Raw genomic sequence first — 20,316 nt, 5'->3', positions numbered from 1 at the left:
ATCTCCTAAGGTAAATTTGTATGTGTAATTAAATATTTCCAAGCTTATAGTTGTCTTCCATTGTAACAGATCGATATATTTTTGTATTATCGATTAACATATATCTTAATATTTAGAATATTTTATGTAAAAGATTTATTCCAATGGTCTTATGATTTTTTTATATAAATGTAGAAAGGTCGAGGGCGCCTTCCAGATAATATACAATTAATGTAAATATTCATGCACACTCGTTTCAATTTATCAATATACTTTATTTTATAATATTATCATACATAAATATGAATGACATGTGATAATTTACATTTGATAAATAAATTATTTAATTTAATCCTTAACATGCATAAATTAAACGTTTCATTTCCGGTTTAATAATTCTTACATTTTTCTAACCATTCAAATTTAGTTAGTAAGTGCGTGTTGCCTCACAAAAAAAAGTGAATTTTGGTTGCTTTGTTTTGATTTCTTTCAATTTAGCAGTTGATCGACTAAAATTGATGAGTTTGTTCTTTTAGTATAGGACTATAATTTGAGTATTTCAGACTTACCTAGAGATCTCCAAGAAATGTATCTGAAAAATAGTATACGGGTTTAGAGTGTACTCATATGGCAGAATTTCGTTCGGCTGTTTTTCTTCACCGCCGAGGACGATGTTAACTATGAATAAAAACCGAGTACATGAAAATTTAATAGAGTCGAATCTGCAAACCGGTTAATATTCACGGATCTATCTCGGCCCTTAAACGTGTAAGTTATTTGCTGCCCGTCCTTAGTTCGGACTCGTAAAATTCTTACAAAGTTACCCTTAAACTTGAAATTACAAAAAATCCTTTCATTTTACGATGATGCTTTTCAGAGATCTCTTCATGATTGTGTTTCTCCTATATATATTTAAATGGTGATATTTAGATAAAGTTATAAGAAAAAGTTCCCGTCGTTGAGTTCCACACGTGCAGTCCAGTTAGCGCCATAGATTCGTTTATCCTTATTTGGTCCAGTAATAAAAAAATAACAGCATTGAAAATATATCATATAATCGTTCATTTGTTTTTACAGGCTTTAGTAACTTCATCTGATACGCGTGGGTTTGCGGTTGAATTTTAAGCTCAATCGATTGAACTGTTATTTTTGCTTCTACTTTTGTTGGAGACTACAAATTTGTATTTATATATTTCTTTTGTTTTGCAGGGTTGAAATATCGAATATATGCCTGTTCCAATAATCTTTAAAAAAAGAAGGTCCTCCATTTTCGTTTGTGTGTCCACCATTTTCATAGACTAGTGATGCGATTTGGATGATTTCGTTTTTTAAAGGCATATTTTTTATTGAGACAATGAAGATCTTTGACGATATATGTACAATGGAACTCTTAATAACAAAGAGCAAAACCGTAGACCGTATGTACCCGGATGGTACTGCACAATTCACCACCAAATAATTATATCATTTATATATATATTTATTATTTTATAAGTGATTTAATATAATAAATTAAATTTAGATTTCAAGAGGACCTTGAAAGACGTATATATAGGCATAAGGGAAGTAACATCTTAACTCCCAAGGTTGGTGGCGCATTGGTGTGATGACTGGTTAATACTTCTTATAGCGTCATTGTCTAACGGTGATGGCTACTTACCATCAGGTGGCTCAATAGTCCATCCGTCAGTCAAATACATAAAAAAAAATCCAAATGTTCTTATTTTAAAATTTCAATTCAAATGTTCTTAAAGACCCATTATAAGATTTTGGTACGAATTTAGAACAATGCTCTCTACATTTAAAAAAATTTTCACACGAGACACATAGACAATAATAAAATTAACTAAACGTATCATTGATGACTAAGCTGTGTGTAGTCGAGTACTAGAAAGTAACTGGGCCTTTGAACCTATGTCTAGAAAGCTGAAACCTAGAAATGCGCCTCCATTAAAAATGATTGCTATTTTTTGTCTCCGGTTAGTTTAACTGGAAACTCTGAATTATTTATATATTAATTGCATTGACACGGAACTTGTGGTCAAAATTATATTTTCAATCGTTATTTGAATTACCGTATGTCAGAACTGATATGATTATTTTATATTGTAGTATAGGAAGCTCCGTGTGGGCCTAGTAGCTGACTTATGCGGCTGTGAATCCCGATGTCAAAGGTTCACCGCGGACATGTCTATAAAAATTAAATGAGTTCTTCCGACGAATTTCTCAGTAGTGATCCGGACTTTATAACCTGCTAGTAATAACACTCCCTTGTCTGAGAAGTCACGGAAAGTCGGTGTCTCTTATCATCAGGTATTTTAACTTTTGTAAGTATGATTTATAAAAAATATATAAATAAAATTGTTCTGTATGTGTATATATCAGTGAACTACTTCTTGCTGGAACGATTTTGATGAACTTTTTTATATATATGCTTGGTTTCTTGGCTTAGAATAGACTCAGGAGGTAGCTTTAATCTTAGATCACTAACCTTATTTTTCAATGCCTATTACTAACCTTCGTCGTTTCGTCTACGCCGTATAAAAGGGAGGCTTCTAAGGGTTTGTGGAATAAAATATTTATATGTGTTTTAATTATTGCAATAATCATTTATTAACAAGTTTATAAGTTTTTTATTCACTAAAATCACATTAATTACCTTGAAAGTTTATACCACTTTTTTGAGTTCGCGTCGTCGTTTCGACGAAGGTTAGTAATCTAGGGTTAAGAGCGGGTTCCTGTATTTTTTCTTTTACAAACCAAATTTCAAAGGGAACGGCAATTAGTTAAATATTATTTGATCCGATCCTGAGTCCTTAAACTGTTACATAAACTGAATTATTTAATGACAGAAAATTGAATAAATACCCGTTTTATTGTATCAATACGTGCGATTTACGAGTATGTATTGGTGATAATATTTTTTTTTCCATTCCCTCACAAATTGTGTTTAAAGCGACTTATTCTGTTAGTGTTTACGTCGTAAATAAATCGAATCGTAAAACTTTGCAATATTCCGTGATTGATCAGGCATTCAAATGAAATTGTCAATAAAACATATAATCATTCGTGCTCGATATGTTTCTGAACGGTTACTTGGGGCCATGGAAAGAGCTGTATCCTGCAATACTAATAATGAATACGAAAGTGAGTTTGTTTGTTACGTTTTCACATCATAACTACTCAACTGGTGTCTATGGAACTTTGCATACTATGGCATAGTAAAGAAAAGATCACAGCAATGCATTACGATAAAGACACTAACACTTAGCCTCCTAAATAAACGCGGTCGACGTCGGAAGAGGTAACTATTATACTTTTTTAAGTAATTTACTCTGGCTGATGTAAGGCACGATCTTATAAAACGAATTTATTCTACTGCCAGTTTACTTTTTATTATTATGTCCTGATTTAAAGTGTGAGCGGACCAGTGTTATAATAGACCCAAGGGATAAAACACCGTAGGTACCAGCGTACCTTGTTTTATATTTCTTGCAGTCCTAATGGAATGGGTTTGGAATCCACGTACTACAGGGTAACTAATTTTCTTCTTAAATCAAATAAAAAAAAAAGTAACAGTAGCAGGCTTCCTGTCCTTTTAAATTAAAGATAACTTTTATTGGAGTTCATTCCACCAAGCTGACCTTATGCTGGTGGCGGTTGCAGATGTTCAAGTTTCGTCACGATGTTTTCCTTCATCTTCCTTTCTAATATCGGAACTGGTATTATTTGGAATTATAATCATTACGTTTCTTTGTTAAGAACACACACAAAAGGTGTTATAATGTTATTCTCGTAAGATAACATTATGCATACTAATTTAATGGCCCATAAATAATATAATATAAGTATTACGTATTTGATGTTTTAAAAGTTTACAATACTAATAATTTTTTATAACATTGGTTAAATGGGTCACCTTATAGTAAGTAGTCACCACTGCCCATAGACATCGGTGCCTTATGAACTAACTATTTTAACGTTATATCACCAACGTGACACCAACCATAGAAACTAAGAAGATATGTCCCTTGTGCCTGTAGTTACACTGGCTCACTCACCTTTCACAACAATACTGCTTAGAATAGAATATATGATTAGTGCGTGGTACCTACCCAGACGGGCTCGCACAAAGCCCTACCAAATATGTACTTTAGCAACTAATTTAATTTTGTTACATAAGGCGAGATGACCAAGTGCTTAGAACGCGTGCATCTTAACCGATGATTTCGGGTTCAAACCCAGGCAGGCACCACTGAATTTTCATATGCTTAATTTGTGTTTATAATTCATCACGTGCTCGGCGGTGAAGGAAAACATCGTGAGAAAACCTGCATGTGTCTAATTTCAACGAAATTCTGCCACATGTGTATTTCGCCAACCCGCATTGGAACAGCGTGGTGGAATATGCTCCAAACCTTCTCTTCAAAGGGAGAGGAGGTCTTTAGCCCAGCAGTGGGAAAATTTACAGGCTGCTAATGATAAAAAAACATGAGGCGCAATATTGTATACTTGCCTAAAACCGCTTTACTTAGAAGATATCATCGAACGATATATTAAGTTATTTAAAAAAAAAAAATACCTTTAACTACTGAATAAATATAATATTTATAATACAAGGCTAGAATTTTATAAGGCTCTAAAGAAATTTAAATACAATTTTCCTGTTTATTTACCATTAACATATTATTTATCTCGTTGATTTATTACCAATAGGTTTTTTATTATGGCAACGCTTCATGAATCCAGTTGAACGATTTAAATATTATTAAAATATTATTTACGTCGTTATATACATAATAAACTTAAGTACCAAAGGATATTATGTTATATGTGTATATGTTACTGTAAAAGCTCGAACTAAGGTAAATCTTAAGATTTTCCAGTAAAACCTAAGATTTACTGACATGAGGTGGTAAATGTAAGCATTTATTATAAAGGGACGACTTTTTCGGACTTTAACCATCCCAACCTAACTTAACCTAACATGTAAATCCTAAGATTTACCGAGTTAATGATGGTAAAAGTTCAAATCCCAAAGTTTTATGGACATTTATCATTCATAATCATTAAATCTTAGGTTTTTCTGGAAAATCTTAAGATTTACTATAGTTCGAGCTTTTACAGTAACATATACATTGTAATGCAAAAGGTTGTTGGTATATCAGAATAATCAACATGAAAGTAGGTAGTTTTTATACTATCTATTTAAGATTGCTTTATGTAGTGGCAGTGTACAAGCACGTCTGGGTAGATATCACCATATAATCTACCGCCTTACAGCAATACTTAGGGTTGTGTTTATGTTTGATGGGTCAGTAAGGCAGTATAACTACAGGCCCAGTATATATTAACATTTCAGTTAATATTTTGTACAGCACTGTGTCTTTGGTTAGTGACGTTTACTAAACATCACGTGGTGCAACACAACAGTGGATATATTTTTTGTTAATTGTATTGACGCTCGTGCGTGTTTTCATGATAATATTATAAGCTTACTAAAGGCAGTATATCTAGCGAAGTGTTCTTAATATTGGCAACATTGGCTAGTTGTGTTGCCAAGCTGATTCGTTAGCAGATGCAACTGCCAAATCTTAGGATCCTTGTTCTCTATATCAGCAACATTTTTGTATTTAAATCAGCTAGGTATAAAAGATTTTCGCCCAGATGATCGGAATTGCGATTCAACGGGGAAATGCTGCTAGCATTCTTGCCAGCACTCCACGCGGTCATGATTTTTACAGTAGAAGTGTTACTGTAGTAATTTGATGTAAATAATAATTATTTAAATAAATTTATTTATTATAATACCATAAAAGTTAAGGTTCAATAAAAAACTGTCAAATTTAATCCGTTATTTTTTTTTATTAATGAAATATTGCTTGAACTACCATGGAAAATAATATGCAAATTAATTAGAAGGAAATAATTAGTTTTAATTTTATAATTACTTGCCCTTAATACCTTATACAATTTAAATGACTTTTGGCACTATTAGTAGGCTTAAACAAATACAACATTATTTAATTTAATGCTATTTTAATTATATATTTAAAAAGATAAATCATTGAATACGAAGGTAATCAAAACCGGCCGCCACTCTCAATTATCGATGACTTGTATCAATACGCCTCAATCGGAATTTGAACTGGTTACCCACTTTCTAAACGCGCGCAATAAGTGCACTTGAAACGTGTTGCTGTACATCCAGGGCTCTCGTTTTACTGATATGTCTGTTATATAGACTAGTAAATTGTCTCCGTATTGCTTGGAAGTTCACAGATTAATATATTTGCTTCCCGTTCTGACTTCTTGTAAATAAAATTCATGTGGAGTTACTTAAGTATTATTTACTTAAGTTAATATATTGTGACAGATAGATGGAAATATAAACACTGTGTTTTGTTTATATAATACTACTAGTCGCCTATGGTTTCGCCTGCGTTGTAGGGGTTGGTTGTCAGGTGTCCGGTTTAAAAAAGGAGCCAATGGTATTCCTTAGGTTTTACGGGTTCAAGCTTGGTTCATACCGAATTTCATCAAATTCGGTTCAGTGGGTTGCCTGTAAACGATTAACAAACAGTCAGACAGACAGAGTTACTTTCGTATCATGTACGTATAAGATATTATAGAAAATTTTATTGTTTTTTTAAATCTCACATACAAGTTTTATATGTTTCATGTTATAGTTTTGAAATTGGCACCCGATGGTGCAATTCTGTAAGAAATCACTTCGTAACTCACTCATGGAATGTTGAAAACCGATTTACGATTACACTATTTTGAAGCGTGTTAAATGTTGTAATAATTTTTATAATAGTCGATGTAACATATCACTTTTTCAAATTTCTCCAACGTTCTCATATTATGCTGTATCTCAAGAAATATATATAATTATAAACATACTATATGACATATATCTCGAAACTGTAACCAAATATAACATTAAAGTTGCATATGCAGACAAGCAAACTAAAGTAACTTGTCAATACAAGTTACTTTAGTTTGCTTGTAATCTTTATGCAAAAAAAAAACAAGCTTGATTTTGTTTCCTATATGATAACATCAATCTGAATTTTGTAGAGTATATCTGTAAATGTTTTTTAAGAGCGTGATTTCTTAAACAATGCTATGCTTTTCTTTCGAATGTCAAATCAATTATGACAGAGCGAGAAATCAGTAGTGAACTAAACTCCTCTAAATAGAGTAAGATAGGCCGTTAATGTTCAAAAGCGAATACAGATTACAAAATCACTGAATAGGATAAGAGATTAATGTCTCGTCTTAAAAGGGTCAATAATACCAGCCCTAACTTTTGATAATCAGACTATAAACAATGTACAAATTTAATTTGTGTTATATAATATGTGGATATTTGTGTCCTATTGTTGGTATTGTCAATGTTGACCTTAAGTCGTCTTAGCATTAAGTAATTTAAGATTTTCTCTCTCTCGGGACGAAAGGGACGGAAGTGTGTAACACATCGCCCGCGAAGCGCGCGCTTTTTGATTTGACCTATGAACTCGCGCGGTGCTGACTTGGCTGTTAAGTGGTACTAACTCATTGTTTGAGACGATTTCATTAAGATTGCTGCTTATTATTAAGATGAGATGTTAGATGTTACATCATATGCGACGACTATAAGGTTCGCTTGTTTTTTTTATTGTTTTGGCAAATTGTTATATTATGTACTTTAGTCCTTTTAGCACCAGGCCAGTTTGGAGACAAAGAAGTTAAGAGCTGGTATCAATTTTCTCATTTTATAATTTTGGGTAACACATTAATGGGCCCCCTTTTTCTGCTGTCTTTTTGGAAATGTAAAAATACAATTATGTTAAAACTTTTTATTTTTATACCTAGATAAAGAAGCGTTTGTGGTGCGTGGTGTGTGGTGGATATTTGGAATTTGGAAGAGATGTCATAAGGTGAAATTCAGGAGCCGGGATTAATGGTCGGATTAATCCCAGCTGCTGAATTTCGGACAATTCCCCATGAAAAAATCTGTAGAAGATACAGAGCGATCCAACATCTCTACACAAAGCCAAAGGATCAAGCAGATCGGAAAGGGCTTGACCATCGATAATTCGAGCGACTCTACCTTGCATACGGTCAAATGGAAGGAGCTGGTACTGTGGAGCACCCGCCCAGAGGTGAGAGCAGTACTCCATGTGAGGCCGAATTTGCGCCTTGTTCTTTACATGACATACATTCTTTGTAATTAAAATGGTGGAAAAGAGTAACTACTGAGTTTCTTGTCGGTTCTTCTCGGTAGAATCCTCTTCCCAGTCCGGTGGCAGCTTCACATTTAATTCAACACTGTAACATGACGATTCAAAAGTGTTTTTATGAGCCTACTCGAATAAAAAATAATTTGTTTTTGATAGACTTGCAATAAGTGTGATGATCTACTACCAGATACACTCTTATGGTCACCACCGTACATAAACATTGTAAAAATTTAACATGTATTGCTGTTTGGTAGGAGAATATGTGATGAGTGATATTAACTACCCAGACGGGTTAGCACTAAGTCCACCACGGAGTATATATATATTTATACTTCCATGACTATAACCCTATTAGCCCTAGAGGTTTTTTATGATTCATTCTAAATTATCACCAGAATCGATATCTCCAACACTAAGACTAGTTATACGATACAGAAATGATCGTAAAATTGTAAACTTTTAAGAATGTCAAATACCATCCGAGCGAATGTTTCAAGGTTGGATTTAATGAACCGACTACCAAAAATGAGGTGCCGTTCTATTAGGCCTGTCAACCACTTGTATGACAAGACGGTAGAGCTATTCCGTAAGATCCGCACCGCAGTGTACGCAATCAAAATATAGTATATGTAATAAAGCCTATTATTCAACACAAGATTATATAAATGATAAAAGAGCGTCGAGCTAATACTTGTTGAGCTTTACTATCAACATGAACTGTATGATGACGATTCAAAAGTACTTGTAAAAGCGTATTTACTTCAAGAAAGTATATTTTGATATTTTTAGTTGATTTAAATTTTTGAAAAGACACAGGTAAGTCGGTTTTCAACAGGTCAGGTGGACCATATCCTGTCCGCCTATTATATATATCATTTGAAAGAATATAATATAGCAACTGTGTATAACGATCGCAGATGATCTTCGACAGATCAGATCTACATTATCTGTATCATGATTCTTGACAAGGTTCCTGTCATAGGCTCGTATAGCGTATTTTTGCTTAAATTACAATTGCGACTTTGATACTAGATACAGACGTGGTCAAATATGGTCCTACTGATGGTAATGATTTATCCATATATCTGAGATCGATAGCGCAAAATTTGTTTCAATGGATACAAATTTTATCGTTATTTTATTAATTATTAGCGAAATATCTATTCTCAGCTTCCCCAAATATTTGACAGCCTTTAAATTCAAAAATGTCATATACTACGATATATAATTTCTGATTATGTATCAGACATCAGTCCTCCTGAACAATTTCGGTTACGGCAGCCGGTCTCATCGGAAAATATCCATGCAGATGATATTATAGCAATCAAATTGGTGCCCAAGTAAAGACTCTGTATTTGTAGGAGCGGCTTTACGTACTTTACGAGGTATGGGAGTAGGAATATTGACAACTTTTAGAAAAACCTTATGTAAATCTTTTATCAGCCTTCATGAAGTTTGAACCAAGGTCCTCAGGATCTATAGCCTTATAAGTTAGCGACTAGTTCCACGAGCCATATGAACTAAACTTTTTGGTACAAGTATTTATCTCACGAGTACATAATTTAAATCTGAGTCTCTGTTTAGCATATTCTATTTACTGGGTAGTCGGCTTTAGTTGCATTATTCTTATGCGCTGTTTTAAATTAAAATTTCAGTTGTTTTGTTTTGAATTGCATTGTCATTATACTGTTTAAATCGGTGTACTGGAGCAGTGTTAGCTGTTCCTTACTGATTTGATTTTTAACCGACGTCAAAAAAAGCGGAGACTCAATTCGTCAGTTATATACCAAATACGATTATGCTAACGATATAGTAATATCTATTTACTCTTAGGGCTTTGTGCAAGCCTGTTTGGGTAGGTACCACTCACTCATCACATTCTACCGCCAAACAGCAAAACTTAGTATTGTTGTGTTCTGGTTTGAAGGGTGAGTGAGCGAGTTTAACTACAAGAACAAGGGACACAAAATCTTCGGTCCCAAGATGGATTGTCCATTGGTAAGGAATGCTTAATATTTCTTGCAGCAAATATTTCTATGAGAGGTTGATGACAATTTACAGATTATCAGAAGGTCGATTTTCCACTCGGCCTTCTAAAAATATATATTTCATAATTATTTTATATATAAAGCTATCGGCATGATTTTCACAAGTTTCAGTTAATTTACATAAGTAAGATTATGTCAAAACTTTCTCATTAATCACTCCGTCCATCAGTGGAAACAGCATCAAAATCCGTTCGGTACTTTTTCAATTTATTTCGTTCAGAAAGAGAGACAGACACAGTGCGCGACTTTGTTATATGATCTAAAGTGATGATAGTACGGATATGACAGTATTCGGTATAGTTCAGGTATCTCAATACCATGTGCTTTTAGGCATTTTAATAAAGTCGATTTCATTCTTAACACGTTTTTCTTACGCTCGTTTGGCAATGGCTGTGAAGGTGGATTTTTTTAATTGATTTTGAAGTAACTTCCTGATTATTTTGATAATATATATCTTGAATATAGTTAAGGATTGGATCACAAAGCAAGGAAAATAATCTTTTTAATTGTTTTTTTTTTTTAATACCGTTACAAAAACTCGTAATAAAATTCAAATTGAATCAAGTCAATTATATCGGTTGAATTTGCTTATAAACGCGGTTCAACGAACAGTAAAAACTTTATTTTCTCAGCATATAAAATGAGCCTTAAGATCGGTATTATTATACTTGGTAAGTATATTAAATAATCGAAATGAAGCCGGATTATTTAATAATAATAACATTTATTTTTTATGAATTCTTAATACTGTTCTAAAGACAAATGTATTCAAAGCTAATTTTTTATGTAAGTACAATTTGTTATAGTTATCTAAAGTGGAGCCTAAACAAGCATTAGTTGTTTTTTCCAGAGAATCAAAATTGTTATCAAACGGGAACAGACGTTCGGGAAAACCTAGCATTCGTCATTAGTACTTTAATTAATTATTTTTATATCTTAAGTCCAATTTTTCGTCTCAGCATCATCGACTTACCATATACTTTATTTAAGAAAGTTCTTAAGGCAATGCGTCACTGGGAGCATACCTATGTATTGTAGCAGCTCAGATTCGAGTGTTACATAAGTGAGTAAGATACTGTGATAATACACTGTAAAAACAACTGGCTGGACTGCTGGCGAATGCTCAAAATCGGAACCTACATTGTTACATTAAAAAGAGGTAAATCGGGTTAACGACCGGTGAGGAACAACCCTTATATATAATAGCTGCATATTTTTTTACTATTACATTCCAATTTTGAAAATTGACACATCCTTGTAATACAATAAAACTGTTTTTTTTTTTTATTGCCAGTGTTGGTCACATATTATAACCCGCTTGGCGTCCCTCCATCAGCTAGACTCCATCTTGGGTTTCGCGCCATGCAATATATATATTTTTGGATCGTAATATAAATCTACTGGTTCAAAACATTCGGTACAGAGAGTTATCGGACAAATAGATATAGACTTTGAATTGACTGATAGATTTTTAACTATTATTGCGCCCAAAAAGTTAGCCATCAAAAATGGTTCAGTGTAAAAGTAACTCTGAAACTTGTATACATAAATCAAAATATTTCAACAATATTAGTATAGGGTAATAATCCGCCAATCGCTTTAGCGCTTTTAGTGGACACACAATAATTTATAGTTAACCAATATTGTTTAATTGGTAACGTCAGCAGAAAAATATTGTAAACATATTATTTTTTATAGTATAAATTTAAGGCTTAATTTATGATACTGTGATGTTTATCTTTTTTTATGACGTGTGCAATATAATTTCGAATAAAAGACGTTGAAAGCCTACATTGTGTACTTTTTGTAATAGTTGTTTACGTCCCTTTAAATAAATAAATTTTATGATCATTAGCAGCCCGTAAATGTCCCACTGCTGGGATAAAGGCCTCCTCTCCTTTGAGGAGAAGGTTTGGAGCATATTCCACCACGCTGCTCCAATGCGGGTTGGCGGAATATACATGTGGCAGAATTTCGTTGAAATTAGACACATGCAGGTTTCCTCACGATGTTTTCCTTCACCGCCGAGCACGAGATGAATTATAAACTCAAATTAAGCACATGAAATTTCAGTGGTGCCTGCCTGGGTTTGAACCCGAAATCATCGAATTTAAATCGAATTGATTTATATATAAAAACAAGATTATTAAAGAGAAAATGAATAGTAATTATACATTATTTTAAAAGATATTTTAGTAATAGTCAATGCTCCACTGTTGGGCAAAGCGCCTGTTTCTATTAATGGAAAGATTTAGAGCTTATCTATCAAGCTGTTCAAGTGCGGTCTGGTGGGTATACAATATACAAGTGGCAGAATTTCTCTTACCCATTCATTCACCGGTGAATGTGAACAATTTGCTTTCATGGAATTGAACCCGCAATCTCTGCTTAAGTATCTGTTTTATTTAATGGAACCTTTCGGCTCCTTATTCTATTGTAAGATTTTGTTGATACATTTTTGTTATTATAAAAAAAAAAAACAGTAACCAATAATTTTGTTTCTATCTGTACAGAAATCTGGTGTGAAATTAAATATAAGTCATATTTCTATGATTTATAGCATATCGGATTTGATATATTTCAGAGACCCTACGCTCCTTCTGTTGTTATTAAAATTTCCATTTACGAAACACCCTCTGGATAACGCTGGGTGCTAATTATTAATTCTATATTTATTGATTTATTTACGACTATATTGCCAATAGACCATCTTGGCCTTCTATATAATATATAAAACTATATAAAACTCAAATAACATATTGAGTCATATGGCGAATATTTTTAAAAGTATAAAGACATTACGAGCGTCAGCGTGTTGAGTTATTCCGTAAGGACAAAATTAAAAACTAACCGCATAACACGATCTTGAAATGTCAGAAAGTGATAAGCGACATTGACTCTAATGGTTATAACATTTAAAGGATATACGGATCAACATAGTGTAGTGTATCAACGTAAGTCAGTTTTCGACATTTCACGAGCGAATAGGATGTGAATTCTTATAGAACAACATTACTTTTATAAAGATAAAATCATTCAATACTTTAGGTTGTAGTGAGCGTTTGGCTAGTGTGTTGGGCCTGTGTTGGGCCAGTATATTGAACCAAGATAAGGACATTTTTTATATGTTGTTTTTTGTTGGTTAGTATTATTGAACGTATTTCCTTTACGCTTACAGTAAAGTGAACTGCCAGCAATTGTTACGTAAGTAAAAAGCGTTATGCCCCCCGTAACCTTTCCTTCTCTCTTCCTCTTCTGTCTGTCTCTTTTTATAATTTACGGTTTTAAATAATATTAATTTAATATTATTATTGTTCGTTAATTCAAACGGAATGTTTATTAAAAAAAAAAATCTTGTCATTTAATGATTCTCAAAGTTGTTAATTTATTTCATCTGGTCTGTTATTTAATGCATAAAAATAACGAAAACAACTTCGTTCCAACCGGCGTTATATTGACGTTGTTTATGTAAAGGATTCAGTATAATCGGCTTACTGATGTACTTTTTGTACAAATTGTAAATTTTGATCTCAATTCCATACCGCTATTGCATATGGAAATGTAATTATACACCCACACGCAACACCACTGTCTCCAATGACGCGTAACTGCAAACTGATTATAAGGCCAACGTGTGAACACCGTTGATTGCATCAAGACCCTTTGAAGTGTGCAAGAAAATCCGTCAGTATTCGATTGGATGGCCAATGTTGGCCCAACGTATTGGCACGTTACTTTAGCCCAACATTTAAATATTACATGTTACAGACTATTTTTATTATGCAGAAAAAAAATACAATGTTTGCGGGAGTTCCTCATCAGGAAGGCTGAGACTGTACCAAACATTGTAATAATGGATGATAACGTAAAATGTCCTTGAAAATAAAGGCATTGCGGTATTCGAGGAGCTGACTAAATTGAGTGTTGCGATTTATAATTTAATCCTCCTCGGCGAAACCGATCCTGGTGGATTGCACAGCTGTAATACATAGACGCGACCGACTATTATGAACGAAGTTAATTAATAAATAGCAATTATGCAATACAATTATGTCGATGTCGGTATTAATTGAGATAGTGTTGTTACAGGCACAAGGGACATAATATTAGAACCCAAGGTTGGTGGCGCATTGGCGATGGAATGGTTAATATTTTTCTTATAGCCCGATTTCTATAGTGCGAGGTGTCCATTAACTATCAGGCGGCCCATAAGACCGACCACTCAACAATATTACATATATATATTATTTATTTCTTATTTATATATATTTTTGGGTTAACTCTAATTCTTCAACATCTTTAACTACTTGTGTGCTTAAGGACATGTTTTTTGTGATATTTTCCATATGGTGCTAATTATCAATCCGCTCTAGAATGAGACGAGCCTATCCAGAAGAAGACTTATAGAATCTTAGTTAACAGGGAAAATAAATTACGTATGTTGTTTTTTAACTTAAATATGTGAATGAATTTGACGCTGCAGCCCTACGTCGGTATTCACATATCTACTGGGGCATCTCGGTTCATAAAATACATATAATATATGAATTCAAAATGGAGATTTCAACGAAATTCCTTATTACGGAAAAGTTGGAGCTGAAGATTACATCGAATGTTTTAAGTAACCGTCATTTTAACTTTGATAAGATTTTAAACAAACAATTATTCCAGATTTTTGTGAGATAGTGATGCGTTTAGCACGTGGTTAAATTATCAATTATTTTTTTTTTACAGTAAGCCTGCTTTTTAGACAATTTACGGTAGATATTATCAATTAAAATTTTCTATGTTTATGTTTATGATAATATAATTTTATCCAGATAAGTACTTCTACTTTCGACTTTACCTATGCTCAATAGATGGATTTATGTTCCTTATTTTTTACAAGATATGTTTGTATGACAGATTAAAAATTTATGTGCAAACGACGATTTACGTATTTCAATAATATATCGGTCGAATTTGACGACGAAAAGAAACTGATTCCTTCTCATTTTTTTTATATAAAAAGTTTTGTTTGTTTTTAGAATAAAAAAATGTATTGTAGCCTCATTCATCCACTAGGATGAAAGTGATAAAAGGCTACTTGAATAAAGTATATTATGAATTTGATTTTGATTTTGGGTATTGTTACATCGAAGGAATACTTCAGCAAATTCGGTCGTTCCTTTGGAAGATATCCGTAGTTTAGTCATTCATTTTGATGAATGACAGTTGATACAAAAAATGAATGACAATTGATAAACTACGGATATCTTCCAAAGGAACGACCGAATTATCGATTGTGTTACAGTTCTATTCGTTATAAGGATGCAGATTAATGATCGATCAATATAACTAAGACAATTTAAAATATATCTAAATTCGATATCAAGAGCAGCCAAAACATATAAATAAACATATATAAACATATATATATATATATACATATATATATATATATATATAAACACAGTTTATTTATACTCAGTTAGTTAAATCAAATTAGTTTTTATTCTTGGTTTGCGTTATTTTGACAACTAAATAATATTGTTAACTTGTTTTGAATCCTCTGTATTTTTTTTGCGATTTTAAGATGTGTATTTAAATATAATATATACATTAGAGTAGAGGCTGCAGCTATGAGGTTAGCAAAGTAAATGACCTTTTTTTTCCGAAGTGTATTTTAAATTCACTTTATTGAATTTATATTCATTATATTTATATTCAAGTACAATAAATTAAACATATTTAAATTATTTTCGTTTCTTAAAGTAATGGTAATATTATTCGTAAATAACAAAAAATAATTGACATCTAATTCGCAAAAACATTTTCAGCTTGCTAAATTACGACGCAGATTAATCATAGTTACATAAATTGCGTCGTATTTCAACTGTTTCTGGAACTCCGTTATTAAATAATAATTACGGTGACAAGTCCAAATAAACCTACAGAGTTTAATTAATGTTCCTTCAATAATCCATACTGTAATGTTTTATGTTAAAAAAGTAATTGAAAAAAACAAATTACTCACCCTGATCCGCAAAGCAGCCAATCAACATGCAGGAAACAAAAGCAATACACAAACAAAAAAAAAAAACACAAACGAAAAATGGCGCGCAAAACTGACAGCTTGTCAAAATGTAAAATGGCCGAGTGCGGTTCGATTTGAAAAAAAAAGTTTTAAATTTGGAATGGCTAGTGTCGCGACTGCATCGCGATTCGCGTCGGTTCAGTGTAATGAATGGTAGTGAGGTGCTCGTTCAGTGGCTTTGTCGGTAAATGTGTAAAATGTGGCGGGAGTAATGATTGTTGATGCTTTCATTAGTGTTTTTATTTTTGATCTCGATTTTTAAGAAAGGTATTTTTCGCTCTGCATTGCTCTTTCAATACATACATATATCTTTTTAGTTCACGTAGGATTTTTATTACAAAAAAAATAATATAACAAAAAACTACTAACGAAAAAATATTCATACACTATAAACAGTATTTTATATTTTAAACTAATATGAGCATTTTCATTCATTATGTATCATTGTTTTTGCTTAGATAACAGCTTAGCGTTGCAATATGTTAGCGCAACATGATATCTGTTCCGTTCAACAAAATAAATTACTTGAATATATCAAAAGTACTCATTTGCCGTATAAAGTATACTCCATGCTTCGCGTCGAAGCCACTTGGCATTTCGGCTGACAAATGCTCGCGCGCTCTCCGCAATGGAGGCTGGTATTATTAATTATCAACATTAGAAATACCGTTAGACACCGCTTACAATATTTTATAAAGGGTACTGAAGTACATTATGCTGTGAAATTGATGAGACGTTGTATTCGTTTAACGATAAAGATTTTATAGGCCATTTCGATTTTACAGGATTCGATTAATTCCGACATAATTATTATTATTTTATTTATTTTATATTTATTTTTTTATTATTTTACGTAAAGGATTAACACGTTATAAAGTCCAAGTTTTAAATATAAATCGAAATTTAAGTATTGAATAGGATTTAAAGTATACGGTTTGCAATTCTATAATGGTAAAATACTATTATGCAAATAAGTATAATTTAAGTATATTAATTCTAGTTGTAAATAAAATTGTAGTTGTAATTTTATTAATTATTAGTGTTATTATTTATAATCATGAAATTGCTTTAAGTAAATTATTACGTTGAAAGAGTCGATATACCCCAGTGGATAAAACATGCCTTTATCGAAGCGGATTCAAAACCTGGCAAGTAGTACTAAGTTTTGATGTGCTTAATGGAAAAAATTGCGAGGAAACCTGCACGTGTCGAATACATGTATAGCCACTAACCCACTTTGGAATAGCCTGGTGGAATAAGTTGACCTTATCTCTAGTAGAGAGATATTACTGGATGTTTCGGACTAAGTTTAGTAAGATTGGATGAGATGAATTATATCTTTACAAGAATTATAAATGCGAGAATAACACTGTCTATTTCTTTTTCATGCACAAACCACAAAACGGAATTTGCTGAAATTTGGTATGAAGCGAGATTGAACTCCAAGAAACAACATTTTTATGCCTAACAAAAAATTCCTAAAACGCGAATGAAGTTGCGCGGCGACAATTAGTACGTAATATCAAAGTTTGTATTTCTCACAGTACTAGCCCAGGGGTTATACCAAATTATAATTCTTTGTTAAAAGTGCATTGAACGCAGTGTCGAATGCCAGTTTTTGTGCAGAGTTCACCATTAATCACAATGTCAGAATTCGAAACGTTAGCTAAAAAAGCTAAAAACCGATTTATTTTCAAAGACAATTTGTTGACGTGTCGAGAGTTATACGTTTGTTTTATTTTTTTATTTTAAATATATTCTAGTCTAGTTGATAAAACCTTTTTTTTTTTTAATGATATCCAACAGCCAGGAAAAGACCTTATCTCCAGTTAAGGCATAGAATTAATAGCGTGGAATACTTAAGCTTCTAAGCATTACTTACTATCTGTGATTGAGATCAAATAAAAATATAATGTTGACCGTCGTGATACTTGTTCCGATTTTAACTGTATTTTTAATTTTTAAATTATTTCTCAGTATTTTATTAGGTAGGCGATTGGGCAACATTGCCAATAGATGGTAAGAGGTCACTCCCGTCCATTGATAGTGGTGTTTTAAGAAATATTAACCATTTCTTAGTACACATGAGCTATCAACCTGGAAACTAAGATTATTTGTCATAAGGTACCACCTACTCATCAGTTCCAATTTGGAGGGTGAGTGACTCAGTGCAACTAAAGTCACAAGGGACATAACATCTTACTTCCCAAAGTTGTGGCGTATAGGCGAAGTAAGGAATAGTAAATATTTGTTACAGCGCCAATTTCTTTAGACGGTTGTGACCACTTACCATCAGATAATTCATTTGCTATCCACCTAAATAACCCAGCAAAAAAACGAATGCTTGTTGGTAATGATTTATTGAGGAGAGGCGCGCCATCGCTAGTGAATAGATCTATATTATTAATAAAATATATGATATGATGCACATATTATTATTAGTACTTAGATTATATGATAAAAAGGCGTGAAGCTAAAACTTGTTAACTTACAGGCAAGATATATTAACTAACATAACATACAAACGTTCGAAAAGAGTTATTATTATTCCTTGCCGGTTGTCGGTAGAATCTATATTCCGAACCGATGGTATCTTTACTTTTACTATAGTGCTTGTAAAAGCCTACTTAAATAATGTATATTACGATTTAATTTGATTTAGAGCATACACAAGGCATCTCCAGCGTTAAGGAAGGCAGTTGGCCAAGTAATTTATCTGTGACATTCGTGTCTGTGTGAGTTTGTATCGGTGTAAGGTCTATCCCTGACCCTGATCAGCTAAATGTGAGGGCTTTATATATATATATATATATACCCGTTATTAAAATGAAATCTTCGAAGTATTGTGCATTTAAAATGTGTTTTTTAATATTATTAAATAAATAAAATAGCCTTTATTGCTTCTTATTCTTACAATAAATTGATATATTCCTACTTGTTAACAACTAAATGTATATTATAATTCTAATTTGTATTAAAGTAATCGGCAACTGATTGCTTTTGTTGAACAGCTTGTCTGTCGACAAAGGCCTCCTCTAAAGATTTCCACGTATTCCTGTCTCTTGCTAATCGGCTCCATATTGGGCCAGCTATTTTCCGCAAGTCATCTTCCCATCTTTTGTTACTAATTGCTAAAAACTGTTACTAACCTACTCCATTTTTCTATATTTTCTCTCGACGTATGCCCCGTCCAACGCCATTTGAGCTGTCTGAAGGCTGTGTGTGCATTTTTAAATTTGGTCTTTTTCTTAATTATTTGTTGTTTTACTCTATCCCAACTTTTTATACCCAAGATGCTTTTTTTCCATCGAATTTTGACAGACTTTTAATTTATTATTATGATGTAACTTAATAGATATTATCGTCAACTTTGTCATGACATCAAGATAGTTTTATGTTTTTTTTTTTTAATTTATTGCGAATATATTGACATTAACTCTCTGTAAAATATATATTATATTTTCTTTTAGTAATGTTTTTAAATTTGATATATGAAATAGCCGCGATTGATCAGTAGGTAGAGTTCGTGAGTTTTAACTCTATATTATTAGTTCGAAATCGGGTAAGCACCAGAAGAAAATGAGTCTTTTACAACAGAATATTATCAGGCTGTTTATGTTTAGCAATACTATATAAAATTAATACGTATATAGTTAAATATTAATATATTGGAATGAATTTTTATATAAATTAATTTCCTATTTGTAAGTCATTGCAATTCGTATCATGTCCGGTATTAAAAATTTTTACCTATTTTGAGGTCAGTTGGGTTCGACTCTGCTGGTATATTTAGAACGATATTTGTCTGTAAATTCAAATATGATATCGAATTTTAACGTATATGTATACACGTATTACCAAAATAATAATAAAATATATGTTTTCGCTGAATTTTATTGCCCCGATTATTCTACGGAACCGATGGTAGCTTTTTAAAAATATATGAGGATTTGTAGAATGCCACGATAGCTAATTAGCTAGAAAA

The 20,316-nt window shown here is 32.4% G+C and overlaps 1 protein-coding gene across 1 annotated transcript in view; it reads right to left on the bottom strand.

Moving 5' to 3' along the window:
- The window catches only part of LOC125065831, a 59,705-nt gene extending 43,238 nt beyond the window's left edge, over nucleotides 1-16,467 (bottom strand). The window contains exon 1 of the mRNA XM_047673676.1: nucleotides 16,272-16,467. The gene's annotated coding sequence lies outside the window, so the exon portion shown is untranslated. The remainder of the gene's footprint in view (nucleotides 1-16,271) is intronic.
- Nucleotides 16,468-20,316: the final 3,849 nt, after the last annotated feature.

The sequence above is a fragment of the Vanessa atalanta genome, chromosome 8 (genome assembly GCF_905147765.1).
Source record: "Vanessa atalanta chromosome 8, ilVanAtal1.2, whole genome shotgun sequence".
Lineage (NCBI taxonomy): Eukaryota > Metazoa > Arthropoda > Insecta > Lepidoptera > Nymphalidae > Vanessa > Vanessa atalanta.
The sequence above is the reverse complement of the archived record's forward strand: the minus strand, read 5'-3'. Positions and strand labels throughout refer to the sequence as shown.